This window comes from Leucopleurus acutus, assembly GCF_964270905.1.
Source record: "Leucopleurus acutus genome assembly, chromosome: X".
In the NCBI taxonomy this organism is placed as follows: domain Eukaryota; kingdom Metazoa; phylum Chordata; class Mammalia; order Artiodactyla; family Delphinidae; genus Leucopleurus; species Leucopleurus acutus.
The window spans coordinates 66,778,499-66,792,264 of NC_139148.1; the positions used below are offsets into that span (position 1 = coordinate 66,778,499).

At 39.4% G+C, this 13,766-nt stretch overlaps 1 long non-coding RNA gene across 1 annotated transcript in view; it reads left to right on the forward strand.

Annotated features, from left to right (window-relative positions):
• Nucleotides 1-6,362: 6,362 nt before the first annotated feature.
• Nucleotides 6,363-13,766, forward strand: part of LOC309978757 — a 128,012-nt gene continuing 120,608 nt past the window's right edge. The window contains exon 1 of the long non-coding RNA XR_014327140.1: nucleotides 6,363-6,489. This is a non-coding gene — a long non-coding RNA (uncharacterized lncRNA). The remainder of the gene's footprint in view (nucleotides 6,490-13,766) is intronic.

Below are 13,766 nucleotides of genomic sequence, written 5' to 3' on the forward strand. Positions count from 1 at the left end.
GTTTAGGACTCATAAGCTGCTAGGAAATCAGGAGCTGAAGAAGCTATGCTTTACTTTGTTTCTTTTTCCCTCCTTTCCACCACCCATTGCCTTAACTAAAGAGTAATGGAGGTTACTAAGATTTTATTTTCCAGTGGAAATATCATTGAATTGACACTACCGTGCAGTTAGATGGTAGCTGATGGGAATTTGTGTGTTCTCCATGTTGAGGACATGAATATTTTATCTAGACAAACAATAAGAGTGGATCCTGAGGAGAAAAATGAATTGGCCCTGCTGGATATTCCCTGCCTTGCTCTTCAGAGCTACTCTTCACTCTTACCCATTCTGCTCATAACCAGGAGGCTAACCTTTGTGGACTGCATCAATGCACTCCTTTCCTTCTAGCTCATAGCTGAGTCCGGCCCATGGGGGACTCCATCAGGAGATTAAAGGGCAAATTGGCTGTGCTCTTTTACCAAAGGAGCTGTGTATATTTTTAACCTCTGGTAAAAGGACACAGGTCCTGTCAGAGAAAGTTCTCATCTATAGCTAATCTTTCCAGGTTCTGGGAATCATTATTTTCCCTTGAATATTCAAAGCTGGGGGGGGGGGTTATAAGGGTTATTCAGTGTTGCTAGTCCTGGTGAGATTCATTGAGACTTGGTCTCTATTAACCTTTCTTACACCATAATAAATTGGCCCTTTATTAATCCCTTTTCATTATACTGTTTGAAAGTGCCATCTATTTTCTGTCAAGACCCTGAGTGACATATCAAGTATCAATTTTCCCCTATCTACCCTGAGTAAGTTATGAGATCTGCAGGGCCAAGTCATATTACCTTTCATCCAAGTGTATAAGCCAAAAACCTTGGAGTCATCAATGAAGAAAACCCTTTGATACCACTTATTCTACATATCAAATCCATAACTATTTTCTGTTAATTTTACACCAAAAATATATTTCAATTTCTTCTCTTTCTTTCTTTCATCATTGTCACTTTCCTAGTCCAATCTACTGCCATCTTTGGCCTGGACTACTGAAATAGCCTCCTAACTGGTCTTACTTCCCTTTTGTCCTGCAACCAAAGTGATCTTTTAAAAACACCAATCTGTTCCTTTCCATGGTCCAGACTAAAACCCTTCAATGTTTTCCTATTACTTTAATGGCATTTTTTTGACATACCTGGCAGAGTCCCACATGATCTGGACTCTAATTTTCCAGCTTCTGTTCATATAATTCTGGTTACTCAGTGTGCTCCAGGCTCTCTTACTTTCACCTTCTCCAACAAACACACTTCTTCCTTCCTCAGAGACTTAGCTCCCCCTTTTTTCTAACTGAAATATTCTTTTATTTACTTCATTTATACTAGGTATCTTTCATCTCTCAATATAAATTTTACATTTTCAGTTAAGACTTCATTAATAGTCCAAGATTGGCCCCCTCTATTATAAACTTTCATAAGCATTCTATATTTTTTCTTTATAACAAAATTGTACAATTATTTGAAAAAAAAGTATTTCTCCCCACAAGAGACTAGATGCTCAACAGGTGTGATGTCCATATCTATTTTTCTCACAATTGTACACATGCCTAATGCCTAAAGGAATGTCTGGCAAATCAATCAATCAATCAATCAATGCAGTCAATAATCATGTGGGGGAGGGTGAAGGGATAGAAGGAAAAAGTAACACAAAGTATGAAATCCATAACTATGCTTCATAGATCAACTCTTAGATAAATGACTGCCTGCTTCTCTGGTTGATACAAATCCTGGGCTCTGAGTGGACAAATGATGGAACAACTAGTGTCTAGTCACATATTAATTCCTCACAGATTCCAAAATCAGGTTTTCCTTCAGTTGTACTTTTAGTGTTTCTGTGGGCTTTCTATTTTTCAAAATATTTCTTGGTAGTGAAAATTTAGGAGAAGTTCCATCTGGGGGACTGTACCAACTAGGACTTTTGTTTTATTTTTTCATTAGCCATTTTACCAACACAATGTGGTAAACAGTGTATCTCACAGCATGGAACTTCCTTTAGGATCCTGTTCTTTTACACACTAGGATCTCTTGGCATTGTATTCTCTAACTTGTGTGAATGTCACCTTTAAACTTATTGTAAATTTGGCTGTGGTTTAAAAGTTATTCATGTCAGGGGGGACCTTGAAGATGGCGGAAGAGTAAGACGCGGAGATCACCTTCCTCCCCACAGATACACCAGAAATACATCTACACGTGGAACAACTCCTACAGAACACCTACTGAACACTGGCAGAAGATCTCAGACCTCCCAAAAGGCAAGAAACCCCCCACGTACCTGGGTAGGGCAAAAGAAAAAAAGAAAAAACAGAGACAAAAGAATAGGGACGGCACCTGCACCAGTGGGAGGGAGCTGTGAAGGAGGAAATGTTTCCACACACTAGGAAGCCCCTTCGCGGGCGGAGACTGCGGGAGGCGGAGGGGGGCGAAGCCGCGGAGGAGTGCACAACAACAGGGGTGCGGAGGGCAAAGAGGGGAGATTCCCGCACAGAGGATCGGTGCCGACCGGCACTCACCAGCCCGAGAGGCTTGTCTGCTCACCCGCCGGGGCGGGCGGGGCTGCGAGCTGAGGCTCGGGTTTCGGTTTCTGGGGTTGGCGGCTTGAACATAGCCTGAAGGGGTTAGTGCACCACAGCTAGCCGGGAGGGAGTCTGGGGAAAAGTCTGCACCTGCCGAAGAGGCAAGTGACTTTTTCTTCCCTCTTTGTTTCCTGGTGCGCGAGGAGAGGGGTTTAAGAGCGCTGCTTAAAGGATCTCCAGAGACGGGCGTGAGCCGCGGCTAAAAGCGCGAACCCCAGAGACAGGCGCAAGCCGCGGCTAAAAGCACGGACCCCAGAGACGGGCGCGAGCCGCGGCTAAAAACGCGGACCCCAGAGACGGGCGCGAGCCGCGGCTAAAAACACGGACCCCAGGGACGGGCGGGACACGCTAAGGCTGCTGCTGCTGCCACCAAGAAGCCTGTGTGTGAGCACGGGTCACTATCCACAACCCCCTTCCGGGGAGCCTGTGCAGCCCGCCACTGCCAGGGTCCCGGGATCCACGGACAACTTCCCCGGGAGAACGCACGGTGTGCCTCAGGCTGGTGCAACGTCACGCTGGCCTCTGCTGCCGCAGGCCCGCCCCGCACACAGTGCCCCTCCCTCTCCCCCGGCCTGAGTGCACCAGAGCCCCCGAATCAGCGGCTCCTTTAACCCCGTCCTGTCTGAGCAAAAAACAGACGCCCTCCAGCGACCTACACGCAGAGGCATGGCCGAGTCCAAAGCTGAGCCCCTGTGAGCTGTGAGAACAAAGAAGAGAAAGGGAAATCTCTCCCAGAAGCCTCAGAAACAGCGGATTAAAGCTCCACAATCAACTTGATGTACCCCGCATCTGTGGAATACATGAATGGACAACGAGTCATCCCAAATTGAGGAGGTGGGCTTCGAGAGCAAGATCTATGATTTTTCCCCTTTTCCTCTTTTTGTGAATGTGTATGTGTATGCTTCTCTGTGAGAGCTTGTCTGTATAGTTTTGCTTCCACCATTTGTCCTAGGGTTCTATCCGTCCATGTTTTTTTTAAATTTTTTTTCTTAATAATTAATTTTAATAACTTTATTATTCTTTCTTTCTTTCTTTCTTTCTTTCTTTCTTTCTTTCTTTCTTTCTTTCTTTCTTTCTTTCTTTCTTTCCTTCCTTCCCTCCCTCCTTTAGACAACGAATCATCCCAAATTGAGGAGGTGGTCTCTGAGAGAAAGATTTATGATTTTTTCCCCTTTACCTCTTTTTGTGAGGGTGTATGTGTATGCTTCTGTGTAAGATTTTGTCTGTATATCTTTGCTTCCAACATTTGTCCTAAGGTTCTATCTGTCCCTTTTTTTTTCTAAATAATTATTTTTAATTCAATTTATTTATTATACTTTATTTTACTGTATCTTCTTTCTTTCTGTCTTTTTTCCTTCCTTCCCTCCTTCCTTCCTCCCTCCATCCCTCCTTTCTTTCCTTCTTGCCTTCTTTCCTTCTTTGCTTTTCTTCCTTCCTTCCTTCCTTTCCTTCGTTCTTTCTTTCTTTCTTTCTATCTTTCTTTCTTTCTTTCTATCTATCTTTCTTTCTTTCTTTCTTCATACTTCTACTAATTCTCTCTACTTTTTCTCCCTTTTATTCTGAACCGTGTGGATGAAAGGCTTTTGGTGCTCCAGCCAGGAGTCAGGGCTCTGCCTCTGAGGTAGGAGAGCCAACTTCAGGACACTGGTCAACAAGAGACCTCCCAGCTCCACATAATATCAAATTGTGAAAATCTCCCAGAAACCTCCATCTTAACACCAGCACCCAGCTTCACTCAACTACCAGCAAGCTACAGTGCTGGACAACCTATGCCAAACAACTAGCAAAACAGGAACACAACCCCACCCATTAGCAGAGAGACTGCCTAAAATCATAATAAGGCCACAGACACCCCAAAACACACCACCAGATGTGAACCTGCCCACTAGAGAGACAAGATCCAGCCTCATCCACCACAACACAGGCACTAGTCCCCTCCACCAGGAAGCCTACACAACCCACTGAACCAACCTTAGCCACTGGAGACAGACATCAAAAACAGTGGGAACTATGAACCTGCAGCCTGCAAAAAGGAGACCCCAAACACAGTAAGATAAGCAAAAAGAGAAGACAGAAAAACACACAGCAGATAAAGGAGCAAGATAAAAACCCACCAGCCCTAACAAATGAAGAGGAAATGGTCAGTCTACCTGAAAAAGAATTCAGAATAATGATAGTAAGGATGATCTGGAATCTTGGAAATAGAATGGACAAAATGCAAGAAACATTTAACAAGGACCTAGAAGAAATAAAGATGAAACAAGCAACGACGAACAACACAATAAATGAAATTAAAAGTCCGCTAGATGGGATCAATAGCAGAATAACTGAGGAAGAAGAATGGATAAGTGACCTGGAAGATAAAATAGTGGAAATAACTACTGCAGAGCAGAATAAAGAGAAAAGAATGAAAAGAACTGAGGACAGTCTCAGAGACCTCTAGGACAACATTAAATGCACCAACATTCGAATAATAGGGGTTCCAGAATAAGAAGAGAAAAAGAAAGGGACTGAGAAAATATTTGAAGAGATTATAGTTGACAACTTCCCTAATATGGGAAAGGAAATAGTTAATCAAGTCCAGGAAGCACAGAGAGTCCCATACAGGATAAATACAAGGAGAAATACGCCAAGACACATATTAATCAAACTGTCAAAAATTAAATACAAAGAAAGCATATTAAAAGCAGCAAGGGAAAAACAACAAATAACACACAAAGGAATCCCCATAAGGTTAACAGCTGATCTCTCAGCAGAAACCCTACAAGCCAGAAGGGAGTGGCAGGACATACTGAAAGTGATGAAGGAGAAAAACCTGCAACCAAGACTACTCTACCCAGCAAGGCTCTCATTCAGATTTGATAGACAATTTAAAACCTTTACAGACAAGCAAAAGCTGAGAGAGTTTGGCATCACAAAACCAGCTTTACAACAAATGCTAAAGGAACTTCTCTACACAAGAAACACAAGAGAAGGAAAAGACCTACAAGAACGAACCCAAAACAATTTAGAAAATGGGAATAGGAACATACATATTGATAATTTCCTTAAATGTAAATGGACTAAATGCTCCCACCAAAAGACTCAGATTGGCTGAATGGATACAAAAACAAGACCCTTATATATGCTGTCTACAAGAGACCCACTTCAGACCTAGAGACACATACAGACTGAAAGTAAGGGGATGGGAAAAGATATTCCATGCAAATGGAAACCAAAGGAAAGCTGGAGTAGCAATTCTCATATCAGACAAAATAGACTTTAAAATAAGAACTATTGGAAGAGCCAAAGAAGGAAACTACATAATGATCAAGGGATCGATCCAAGAAGAAGATATAACAATTGTAAATATTTATGCACCCAACATAGGAGCACCTCAATACATAAGGCAAATGCTAACAGCCATAAAAGGGGAAATCGACAGTAACACATACATAGTAGGGGACTTTAACACCCCACTTTCACCCATGGACAGATCATCCAAAATGAAAATAAATAAGGAAACACAAGCTTTAAATGATACATTAAACAAGATGGACTTAATTGATATTTATAGGACACTCCAACCAAAAACAACAGAATACACATTTTTCTCAAGTGCTCATGGAACATTCTCCAGGGTAGATCATATGTTGGGTCACAAATCAAGCCTTGGTAAATTAAAGAAAATTGAAATTGTATCAAGTATCTTTTCCGACCACAATGGCATAAGACTAGATATCAATTACAGGAAAAGATCTGTAAAAAATACAAACACATGGAGGCTAAACAATACACTACTTAATAATGAAGTGATCACTGAAGAAATCAAAGAGGAAATAAAAAAATACCTAGAAACAAATGACAATGGAGACACGACGACCCAAAACCTATGGGATGCAGCAAAAGCAGTTCTAAGGGGGAATTTTATAGCAATACAAGCCCACCTTAAGAAGCAGGAAATATCTCGAATAAACAACCTAACCTTGCACCTCAAGCAATTAGAGAAAGAAGAACAAAAAAAAAAACCCCAAAGCTACCAGAAGGAAAGAAATCATAAAAATCAGATCAGAAATAAATGAAAAAGAAATGAAGGAAACAATAGCAAAGATCGATAAAACTAAAAGATGGTTCTTTGAGAAGATAAACAAAATAGATAAACCACTAGCCAGACTCATCAAGAAAAAAAGGGAGAAGACTCAAATCAATAGAATTAGAAATGAAAAAGGAGAAGTAACAACTGACACTGCAGAAATACAAAAGATCATGAGAGATTACTACAAGCAAATCTATGCCAATAAAATGGACACTCTGGAAAAAATGGACAAATTCTTAGAAATGCACAATGTACCAAGACTGAATCAGGAAGAAATAGAAAATATGAACAGACCAATCACAAGCACTGAAATTGAAACTGTGATTAAAAATCTTCCAACAAACAAAAGCCCAGGACCAGATGGCTTCACAGGCGAATTCTATCAAACATTTAGAGAAGAGCTAACACCTATCCTTCTCAAACTCTTCCAAACTATAGCAGAGGGAGGAACACTCCCAAATTTCTTCTATGAGGCCACCATCACCTTGATACCAAAACCAGACAAGGATGTCACAAAGAAAGAAAACTACAGGCCAATATCATGGATGAACATAGATGCAAAAATCCTTAACAAAATACTAGCAAAAAGAATCCAAGAGCACATTAAAAGTATCATACACCATGATCAAGTGGGGTTTATTCCAGGAATGCAAGGATTCTTCAATATACACAAATCTATCAATGTGATACACCATATTAACAAATTGAAGGAGAAAAACCATATGATCATCTCAATACATGCAGAGAAAGCTTTTGACAAAATTCAACACCCATTTATGATAAAAACCCTGCAGAAAGTAGGCATAGAGGAAACTTTCCTCAACATAATAAAGGCCATATATGACAAGCCCACAGCAAACATCATCCTCAATGGTGAAAAACTGAAAGCATTTCCACTAAGATCAGGAACAAGACAAGGTCGCCCACTCTCACCACTGTTATTCAACATAGTTTTGGAAGTTTTATCCACAGCAATCAGAGAAGAAAAGGAAATAAAAGGAATCCAAATCGGAAAAGAAGAAGTAAAGCTGTCACTGTTTGCAGATGACATGATACTATACATAGAGAATCCTAAACATGCTACCTGAAAACTACTAGAGCTAATCAATGAATTTGGTAAAGTAGCAGGATACAAAATTAATGCACAAAAATCTCTGGCATTCCTATATACTAATGATGAAAAATCTGAAATTGAAATCAAGAAAACACTCCCATTTACCATTGCAACAAAAAGAATAAAGTATCTAGGAATAAACCTACCTAAGGAGACAAAAGACCTGTATGGAGAAAATTATAAGACACTGATGAAAGAAATTAAAGATGATACAAATAGATGGAGAGACATACTATGTTCTTGGATGGAAGAATCAACATTGTGAAAATGACTCTACTACCCAAAGCAATCTATAGATTCAATGCAATCCCTATCAAACTACCACTGGCATTTTTCACAGAAGTAGAACAAAAAATTTCTCAATTTGTGTGGAAACACAAAAGACCCCGAATAGCCAAAGCAATCTTGAGAACGAAAAAAGGAGCTGGAGGAATCAGGCTCCCTGACTTCAGACTATACTACAAAGCTACAGTAATCAAGACAGTATGGTACTGGCACAAAAACAGAAAGATAGATCAATGGAACAGGGTAGAAAGCCCAGAGATAAACCCACGCACGTATGGAAACGTTATCTTTGATAAAGGTGGCAGGAATGTACAGTGGAGAAAGGACAGCCTCTTCAATAAGTGGTGCTGGGAAAAATGGACAGATACATGTAAAAGTATGAGATTAGATCACTCCCTAACACCATACACAAAAATAAGCTCAAAATGGATTAAGGACCTAAATGTAAGACCAGAAACTATCCAACTCTTAGAGGAAAACATAGGCAGAACACTCTATGACATAAATCACAGCAAGATCCTTTCTGACCCACCTCCTAGAGTAATGGAAATAAAAACAAAAATAAACAAATGGGACCTAATGAAACTTCAAAACTTTTGCACAGCAAAGGAAATCATAAACAAGACCAAAAGACAGCCCACAGAATGGAAGAAAATATTTGCAAATGAAGCAACTAATAAAGGATTAATGCTCCAAAATTTACAAGCAGCTCATGCAGCTCAATAACAAAAAAACAAACAACCCAATCCAAAAATGGGCAGTAGACCTAAATAGACATTTCTCCAAAGAAGATATACAGACTGCCAACGAACACATGAAAGAATGCTCAACATCATTAATCATTAGCGAAATGCAAATCAAAACTACAATGAGATATCATCTCACACCAGTCAGAATGGCCATCATCAAAAAATCTAGAAACAATAAATGTTGGAGAGGATGTGGAGGAAAGGGAACACCCTTGCACTGCTGGTGGGAATGTGAATTGGTTCAGCCACTATGGAGAACAGTATGGAGGTTTCTTAAAAAACTACAAATAGAACTACCATATGACCCAGCAATCCCACTACTGGGCATGTACCCTGAGAAAACCAAAATTCAAAAAGAGTCATGTACCAAAATGTTCATTGCAGCTCTATTTACAATAGCCGGGAGATGGAAACAACCTAAGTGCCCATCATTGGATTAATGGATAAAGATGTGGCACATATATACAATGGAATATTACTCAGCCATAAAAAGGAACGAAATTGAGCTATTTGTAATGAGGTGGATAGACCTAGAGTCTGTCATACAGAGTGAAGCAAGTCAGAAAGAAAAAGACAAATACTGTATGCTAACACATATATATGGAATTTAAGAAGAAAAAAAAATGTCATGAAGAACCTAGGGGTAAGACAGGAATAAAGACACAGACCTACTGGAGAACGGACTTGAGGATATGGGGAGGGGGAAGTGTGAGCTGTGACAGGGCGAGAGAGAGTCATGGACATATACACACTAACAAACATAAGGTAGATAGCTAGTAGGAAGCAGCCGCATGGCACAGGGATATCGGCTTGGTACTTTGTGACCGCCTGGAGGGGTGGGATAGGGAGAGTGGGAGGGAGGGAGACGCAAGTGGGAAGAGATATGGGAACATATGTATATGTATAACTGATTCACTTTGTTATAAAGCAGAAACTAACACACCACTGAAAAGCAATTATACCCCAATAAAGATGTTAAAAAAAAAAAAAGAAAGCAAACTCATTGCAAAAGAGATCAGATTTGGGGTTACCATAGGTGGGGGTGGGAGAAATTGGAGGAAGGGAGTCAAAAGGTACAGACTTCCAGTTATAAGTTAAATAAGTACTAGGGATGTAAGTTACAATGTGATGAATATAATTAACTGCTGTATGTTATGTATGAAAGTTGTTAAGAGAGCAAATCCTAGGGGTTCTCAGAAGGAAAAAAAATTTTTTTCTATTTATTTAATGTTGTATCTATGTGAGATGATGGTGTGCACTAAACTTATTGTGATAATCATTTCATGATGCATGTAAGTCAACTCATGCCGTACATCTTAAATTTATACAGTGTTGTATGTCAATTATATCTCAGTAAAACTGGAAGAAAAAAAACATTGTTTAAGAGAGCCTGTTGAGGGTGTGACATGGCAAGAGCAGCCTCTATTTGTTGAGAGTGGTCCTCAGTCGACAGTCAACAAAAAATAAGGACTTCAAGTCCTACACCTGCAAGGGACTGAATTATTGAAACAACCTAAATGATCACTTCCTCCTTGAGCCTCGAGATGAGGATGCAGCCAGCTGACACTTTGATTTCAGCCTTATGAGACCCTGAGCAGAGAACCTAGACAAAATGTGCCAGACCCCTAGCCCACAGAAGCTGTGAGATAATACATCTGTGCTGTTTAAATTACTGAGTTTGTGGTAATACGTTATGCAGCTATAGCAAAGTAATACAGGCCTTGTAAATATTTCTCCCTCCGAGTGTTTCTCCTTTGTCAATTGGCATGATATTAAGCTTTGTCAGTAGGAGGTGCTGGAGAGACATTGCAGGAGGAGGGTTTTTTCCTCTCTCTTCTTGATTCCCATGTGCTTCTCTCACTGGTGCTCCTGAAGTATATGCTGCTTCTACAGCTCCCGGCTCCTGCAGTGCATGCAGTTTCTGCACTATCTGCTACTGTGTGCCAATAGCACACAGTACCTCCCTGTGGGTAGTTTCTTCTAGCATCCCCTAGAATGGCTTTGCAGTTACGAGGTGGGGCATCTCCCTGTAGCTGTCTTCCCTCAGTATCTCAGCAAGTTCTGCTGGTGTGGTGCCATAGCAAGCTTCTCCACCATCCAGTGAGCCATAGCTATTCTGTCTCCAGCAAGATCTGGATCTTAGTCTTGGTGAGCCGGGGGTGGATCATACTTGCTCTCTCTGAGCCCCAGAGTTGTAACTGCTCCTTATATTTGCTATTATTGTGTTCTTTAGATTTCTCTTCATTTCCTACTGGCCAGTCCTGCATTACTCCAGTGTCTATTATAGTGAATAATTCTTTATATTAAACCTTCTCCATTCACATTACTTGGTGTTTTCTCTCCTGATTGGACCCTGACTGGCATACCCAACAAAGCTGGAATCCTGGTAGGACTCCCTAGTGGGGAGCTAGGACCAGACAGGAGAGCCAGTTGCTGCTTCAGTTGGCTCCTGAGGCAGAGAGGAAGGAGGGACAAAGACCCTGATTTCTTCTTTCCTCTCTCCTTCCAATCTCTCAGTATCCCAGCCTCCAGTCTCCATCAGTACCTCCCATTCGCCAAACCCATCTGGAAGCCAGCTGACACAGGGGCCAGAGAACATGGGCACCTGCGATACAGAGCAGAACAGGGAAAGGTGAGGAGTGGGTCTGAGGGCCACCAGGGCTGGAAAAATCCTGCATAGTCACTGATATTAAGGAATTAGTTGTACTAGGTTAATGATGAAATATAGAGGGATTATATTTATCTCTAAGTAAATTAAATGAGTGTATTTTTCTCCTGAAAACACATAATAAAGACTTTTATGAAATCTTAAAAGGAAAAATGACATTTTGAAATCTTTAGCTGTTAATAAAAATTAATGCTTTAAAAAAAAAGTTATTCATGTAAGAAAATCCTCCCTCCAATTACTCTTATTTTCGTTTTCCTTTTTCGCTATTCTCACCTATTTACGCTTCCAGACGAACCTTTAGATAATTTTGTCAAGTTCCAAAAGCCATTCTTTGGGAATTTTGGTTGGAATGGGGTTAAACCAATAAATTTAACTGGGAAACAATTTATTTATTTGTAATCCTCTTTCTTCCCTTTCCATTCACTCAACTCTTTTGTATCTCTTAATTATGTTTTATGGTTTTCTTCATAATAAATCCATAAATTTCTTGTTCTGTGCTATTTTATGTCCCTTTTGCTATTATGAATAAAATATTTTTCACCTGTTTGTATTACTTTTTTAATTGGTTGTTGGTGATATAAAGAAAAGCCTTTGGGGGCTTCCCTGGTGGTGCAGTGGTTGAGAGTCAGCCTGCCGATGCAGGGCACACGGGTTCGTACCCCGGTCCGGGAAGATCCCACGTGCCGCGGAGTGGCTGGGCTCGTGAGCAATGGCTGCTGAGCCTGCGCGTCTGGAGCCTGTGCTCTGCAACGGGAGAGGCCACAACAGTGAGAGGCCTGCGTACGGCAAAAAAAAAAAAAAAAAAAAAAAAAAAAAAGCCATTGACATTTGTTTATATTATACAGAATCTTCTTATTGATTTTAAAAGTTTTCAATTAACCCACTAATGTGTTATATGTAAAATCCCATGGGATAATAATCATAATTTCATCACCTTTTAAAAATTGATACTTGCTATTTGTTTCACATATTATGCATTGACCTGAATGTCTAAAACAACATTGAATAGCTACAATAACCAGCATCCTTTCTTGAATATCATCTTTAGTCATGATGCTGACTATTTAAGATAAATATGTAAAAATCATATCTCCCTTTTCCTAATTTTTATACTTTTATACAAGGAATGGGTGTATAATTTTATCGAATTCCTTTTGAATATTCTCATTCTCTATTAGGAGACAGTTCTTGAATTTTTCAGCTACTGTTATTATTTTCTAATTATTGCATGCTTTTTTCCATTTTAAAGGTTTGTGTAATTGCTTTATTTCTAAATTCTTGAAAAATATTTAGTTAATGTATTTTCTTTTTTTTTTAAAGAAAGTATTTAAGGCTATGGATTTGACTGGGTACAGTTTTAGCTACCAAAATTAATCAACAATCACTACCAGCAGGTGATCAGTGATATCAGGAACAATTTTTAACCTAACACAAAAGAAAGTGTCTAAAGTACTGGCCCCCTTTGTATGGAGTTTATACTCTTAGAGTAGAGATCACAGAATGTGAAGTTATTAAAAGTCATCAACATCTTATCCAAGGTTAGTTCTTAGTGACCTATTGTAGCTGTATATGACTGTTTAAATTTTTATGAAAAAGGAAGCACATTAAAGGTTTGAAATTGCTATGGTCCTGAAGGCTTTTAACAAATAGTTGAATTTACATGTAACCTAACTATGGGGTCTTTATAAAAGAGTAATTGATATAATACCAAAAGAGGGGTAAAATATGAGATTATAAAATATAAATGTGTAGAGGTGGGAGTAAAGGCAAAGCTAGGCTCATAATTTTAGATTTATTGCAGGTACACCAAAGCTAAATAAGTAACGTAAATTGTTCATATGAAGTATCTCTCAAATGAGAACCAGTGGTTAAATATGGTAAAATTTATTATATGGTTGTAGAATTCATACAACCTAAATTCCTTATAGCATTTAGCACTTACACAGTTTTGTGGAATTCACAATATGGTTATCAGTGAGAAAGAATCACTGCATTAGTGAAAATGACTTCTTTATGAAAGTTTTTTACATATAAATCAGACCTATTACAGAGCACCTGACAGAAATGCAAAGATGTAATTTCTAAATTCAGGAAAGTTGCACAAAATGGAAAACACTTAACAATATTAAGTAATTTGACATGCTTTACACAAAACGTCAAAAACAATTTTAAATATTTTAAATTTGGAACATGTTCTACCATATGATTAAAGAGCTTACTTAAACACACACATACACACACACAAAGGATGGAAATCATTGTCAGGGTGTTAGCTG